Below are 6,578 nucleotides of genomic sequence, written 5' to 3' on the forward strand. Positions count from 1 at the left end.
AATTGGATATTTATATTAATCAAACTTGCAGAAGGATGCAGTCAAACATGTGCACGTATGATTCTATCAGTGAAGATTAAGGGCTCCTAGCTAACTGCACAAAAGCTTGTTCAATGCCCATCGTTAGAACCATATGAATCAATTTGATCTTTTATATCAACCAAACAGGCAGAAAGATGCACTCACATATGAGCACACAAGATTATGTCACTGTAGGAGATTAAAAGCTACTAGCCAATTGCACATAACAATGTTCATTACCCATCATTACTAGCGGCAGAATCACTTTGATTATTGATATAAACCAAACTTGTAGAAGGATGCAGTAACAAATCATCACGTCAGATTCCCTAGCTGGAGATTAGAGCTCCTAGCGAAATGCGCATAAGCATGTTCAGTACCCATCGCTAGCACCGATGAATCACTTTCACTTTTATATCAACACTAAACTTGTAGAAGGATGCAATCACACATAATCATATTAGATTCTGACAATCGAGATTAAGAGCTCCTAGATAACTATGCACAAACATATTTATTACTCGTCGTTAGCAGCCAGCGAATCACTTCAACTTTTTATATCAACCAAACTTGCATAAGCATGCAGACACACATCAGCAAGTCAGATTGTGTCACTGGAGATTAAGAGGTCCTAGCGAACTGCACACAAGCATGTTTAATATCACAATGCACATCTACAAAAATGTAAATGTTCGAATGCTAACACATTTAAACATTTCAATCTTTTTTTGTTTGGAAACTTAAACATTTAAATATAGGTATCGATTTATGCTTATATGGGCCATCTGTATATGCATATGTCAATATGGAGGTGGTTAAATCTAGCCTTCAATTAAATAGTTAACTAACATGTTTGTGTATCTAACAAGGTAAGATATGATGTATAGATGTGTGACTAGATCTATCTGCCGCTTTTGTTATATAAATGGACAATGTTATGCTCCGGCTGCTAGTCCATATGCTTGCGCACACTTGGCTATGAGCTATTAGCCTATAGTGTTGGAATCTTGCGAATGCCGACATTGGTTTGGGATCACCTAGGTCGCAGCCGGAGGAATCACCTTACCTTTCACTTGTGTAGGCGCTTCAAGGTCAGAGAAAATGCAGAGATGTTACATGGGAGAAGGTTTATTAACATGCAGAGATGTCACAGGTGTCTTGCACTTGTGCATATAGGATTTTTTAAATGCCGGATGATGCAAAATTGATATTGTTTATATAAAAAATTATCTATATCTACAATACCAAATGTATTCCATATAAAAATATACATCATGAATTCATGATTAATTTAATGGTATTGATTACATTATCTAGATGTTGATATATTTATCTACATATTTCGTGTAACATTAGCTAGAGAGTCTAGAATTATCCGCAGATAGAATGGAATCATGATCAGGTTGTTCAAGTAATTATATCTGCTGCTAAAGTTAGTTTTATTAAGCCATTCTTCATGGAAGTGGTTATTTTGGTGTGCTCGAATCCTTGCTTATGTATATGATAAAGAAGAAACATCTTGATTCTTTAGTAGCCTCGATAGGCAGCTTACAGTAAAGCTAGTAGATTATGCTTAGTTTGTAGGTAGGATTTTCTCATTTCTTTCTTTTTCTGACTGTTTGTATATGTGGTGATGCTGGTAATAAATTTCTTTGGGGCTATTTGCCTCACTGTTTCATGGGAAAAAAATTCCATGACATCGTTTGACTTCTAAAAAAATGTATATGCAATATATTTTTATCAAAGAGGGAGCACATATGTATCCCCATCGTATTCATTTGGTAATTCACATATGCCTGATAAAGAAAGATCTATATGCAAATATGGTGGCAATAAAAAGACTGGTGACGGTATCCATACCGATTTACATCAAATATATGGTCACTAAGCTTATAATGTTGATAGTTTAGGTATATGAAGGTTGAGTACATTGCAACCACAAAGTTACATCATATTTTAGTCCTTTCAAGTGGCTTCAATGTAGGTCGCATAATGTTTCATTTAATACTAAGTTATTAGGATTTTTGAACTAGATAGCACTTGGTTTGGAAAATATTGAGTTGATGCACTATCCAACACAACTAAAAGTCCAAATTTACAAAAGGGGCTAGTAAATACATTTCAACACACATTACCCTTATACATAATAAAGGTTTGCTTCCCACATGCTATAATTTTTTTCTGCTAATTGCGTATGGATAGTATATACGATCTGTGCTATGAGGATGTGGACATACATAATTCAGATGAGATGTACATGTCATAAGCGGTCTATCCAACGCTGATTTAACTAAAGGATGTCAATATTATTTGTTTTCTACCTCCCTATCAATGATGCACTACTAGAAAAGAGCTAGCGCCAGTATAACTAATAGTGACACACATTGCTAGTGGTGCGCCACTGTGGCGCACCATATAACAGTGCTTTGGTAAAAGCTTAATAGTGGCACACCTTTACAGATGGTGCGTCATGGTTCTTTTTAGACCGAAATGACTAAGATTGGCCCACTGCTATGTGACATCATGACCCCTTGTGGAAAACAATTGTTGAGATGGAAGTACAGTTATAATACTAAATGCAATATAAGGGACGTTGTCGAGACACTACGAAAATCCACGTCATCTAAATTATATTGATGGTTAGATATAAAATATGTGGTTGGATTTAACAAATAAAATTATCTTTACGTAATTGTGTAGTACACCTTCTAATTCTATTTGGCACATTAAATTTTGGAAAGAGTATGGATTGGTTTTGAAAACAAATATTGGCCAGGTTATGTACATAACACACGTATATTCCAAGAACTGATTAATTAAGAAAGAAAAATCAGCTCACTTATCTCTATTATTCCTCTGTCTGAAATAAATATTGATCGGTATGGGTAGATCTGGTTTCCAGAAATATCGGCAAAACTACCATCCGAGATTTGTCAGACTAATTTGAAAATTGTACAAAATTTAAATTTGAGTAAATTATGTGATACTGATAAATTTTGTCCGGTATTGCATTTTTCTTGTGGTAACATCTAAAACCAGTTTCCGTGAAAATTTCGCAAATTCCGGTCAAGAAAATGAAAACGACCCAAATACTCCCTCCATCCCAAATTAACTAACTCAATTTTTTATATCCGTACGTATCTACAACTAAAACATGTTTACATACAAATTTAAACAAATATAAGTAAATTAATTAGGAACGGAGTAAATACTAATCAATTTATAGTGATCCATAGTAAGCCTTCGACACGTGGAATTTTTGACGGTTCGAAACAAACCTGCCGCCTCTGTAATTTTTGGCAAAAACATGTAAAAAGGAAAAAAAAGTAGATAAAATGTCTGTCAAAATAAAAAAGTAGAAAAGGTGGATCTATCTTCACATGTATGTGTTCGGTGTAAAAAATATATACATTTAGGAAAAGGTCAATTCTATACAACATGTATGGAATAAGGACAAACATATGACTTTAGCTGGGTCTGTTAAAAAAGAAAATTGCAATTTGTATATATCAGCAAAACTCTAGCCCTGTTTGTTTAGACAAAAGTAATTGCATGCGCTAGGCATTAAAAAAACACTTATCTAACTAATATATTACAAGATAGAGTATAAACTGATATATGTATGTGTATGTAGTATATTACACAGACACATATGTAGTCATTATCAGTACGCAAAAAATTAATAATTTTTTAAAAAAATATATTTGAAGATATTCACTTTTTTGTAATCTAGGTAAAAATATAAATTGATTGATATATGTGATTGGTCGAGTATTATTTGCTATACATACATGATAATTAAGAGGCACCTAAAATTAAAAATTGGGTAAAATATATTTCATCTATCCAGAAATAGATGTCGCAAATGTATCTAAACATGGATGCATATAGATTTGTTTTAGTGTACGCTCAGATAAATACATATTTAGATAAATCTATGACATCTGTTTTCAGACGGAGGAAGTATAATAAGATATGCCGATAGTTATGCTAAGTTGTGTCCCACTGTGTGTGCAAGCAAGCATGGAGGAAATCTCAACTTTTTGTACGAGGACAATTGAAATACAAAACTAGAATATAAGACATACACAAAGATAGAGAGGTATTATACTAGCAAGCATACAAAAATATGTGTAGTTTTGTTGGTGTCCTCGGAGCTCCACGTCCAACTAATAAACAAGTCAATGAGAGAAACATAATTACTATCCTTTTTTCATAATAGTTTTATTACTTGATAGTAATATAATCACGTATAGAATGAAAATTTGTACATGTCTATTTCATGTATTACCATGCAACAAAGGGGATAAATACGAGAAAATTTATATAAGATAAAATGAATATTTGAACACTTTCGATACAATAAAGATTGTGCCCTCCCATTTGTGAGGGCCATCTTGCTAGTTGTTTGACTAAAAGGATGACATGTCCTCGATGTTAAATGTGCACAAGAAATTACGTATTGTTAGGAGCCAAATAATCAAGATATCTAGCCTTCTATATCAGCTAAGGCTACAAAATAAAATAGTAGGGTTACACATGAGGACTCCAAGTCCTGTTTATTGAGATTATGAGGTCCTAGCTAAGTGTGTAACAACATAATCATTTCCTGTCTTTAGTAGCCGTGGAATCACCTTGACATCTATAATAACAAGAATTGCAGAAGTATCTAGTCACACAACACAGTTAGATTCGTCACTAAATATTAAGAGCTCCCAGCTAAGTGCGCACAAACATCTTCATTGTCCATCATTAGCATCCAAGGAATCAACATGACTTTTATAATAACCAACACTGCAAATGGATAAAGTCACACATTAGAACTATCAGGTTTGTCACTAGGGATTAATAGCTGCTAGCTATGTTCGCACACACAAGTAGCTAGAAAGTTGTAGTAAAACATGAGCACGCCAGATTCTGTCACTAGAGATTAAAAGCTCCTAGCTAACTGCACACAAGCATATTTGATACTCATCGTTAGCAGCCGGAGAATCACTTTGAACTTTTATATCAAATGATCTCGCAAAAGGATGCAGTCACGCATAAGAATGTTAGATTATATATCACTCGAGATTATGAGCTTCTAGCTAACTGTGCACAAGCACGTTCATTACGCACTGTTAGCTGCCGGATTGCGACTATGAAATTTTATATGAACCGCCTGTAGATGGATGCAATCACACATCAGGATATCATATTCTATAAATTGAGATTAGGATCTCCTAGCTAGCTAACTGCACACAAACATGTTCATTTCTCAATGGTTAGCAGCCTGAGAATCAAACTGAACATTTATATCAACCAAACTTGCAGAAGGATGCAGTCCAACATGAGCAAGTAAGATTCTGTCACTCAAGATTAAGAGCTCCTAGCTAGCTGCGCAAAAGCATGTTCAATACCCATCGTTAGAAACATGAGAATCAATGTGATCTTTTATATCAACCAAACATGCAGAAAGATGCCCTCACATATGAGCACGCCAGATTATATCACTGTAGGAGATTAAAAGCTACTAGGTAATTCCACAGAACAATGTTCATTAGCCATCATTATTAGCGTTAGAATAACTTTGATCATTTATGTTAACCAAACTTAGAAGGATGCAGTAACAAATCGGCTTGTCAGATTCCCTAGCTGGAGATTAGAGCTCCTAGCGAAATGCGCATAAGCATGTTCAGTACCCTTCGCTCGCACCGGAGAATCATTGTCACTGTTATATCAACACTAAACTTGTAGAATGATGCAATCACACATGAGCATGTTAGATTCTGACAATCGAGATTAAGAGCTCCTAGATAATAACGCACAAACATGTTCATTACTCATCGTTAGCAGCCGGAGAATCGCTTTGACCTTTTTATAAGAACCAAACTTGCAGAAGCATGCATACACACATCGGCAAGTCAGATTAATTGTATCACTGGAGATTAAGAGGTCCTAGATAACTGCACACAAGCATGTTTAATATCACAATGCACATCTGCAAAATGTAAATGTTCGAAGGCTAACACATACAAACATTTCAATCCTTTTTTTGTTTGGAAACTTAAACATTTCAATATAGATATTGTTTTATGGTTATATAGGTCATTTGTATATGCATATGTCTCTGTGGAAGAGGGTAAAAGTAGCCTTCAATCAAATAGTTAATTAACATGTTTGTGTATCTAACAATGTAAGATATGATGTGTAGATGTGTGACTACCTTATGCCGCCTATGTCATGTATAGATGTGTAGCCTAGACTACCATATGTATATAGTCCTTGGTACCTTTCTAGAGTATGAAAGCTACACTGAGCCATCACGTCCGCCAACAGGACAATGTGGCATGAGGCTGCACAACACCTTTGGGGTCCTGGAAGCACCCAATGGTCTCGATCAGGGGAGAGAAAAAGACAAGGCTGACCATCAAAGGAAGCATACCAACTTCCATCTATGAAAGATTCAATTAAATTCCCGAAGTGGTCCTCGTCTCCGTTGCCTTTCTCGCGATGAGGGGAACTCCGAAAGAGGCACGGTGGACGCCCAAGATTGTTTGATGGTGGCCGGGCCTGGG

Source organism: Lolium rigidum, chromosome 7 (assembly GCF_022539505.1).
Source record: "Lolium rigidum isolate FL_2022 chromosome 7, APGP_CSIRO_Lrig_0.1, whole genome shotgun sequence".
NCBI classification, from domain to species: domain Eukaryota; kingdom Viridiplantae; phylum Streptophyta; class Magnoliopsida; order Poales; family Poaceae; genus Lolium; species Lolium rigidum.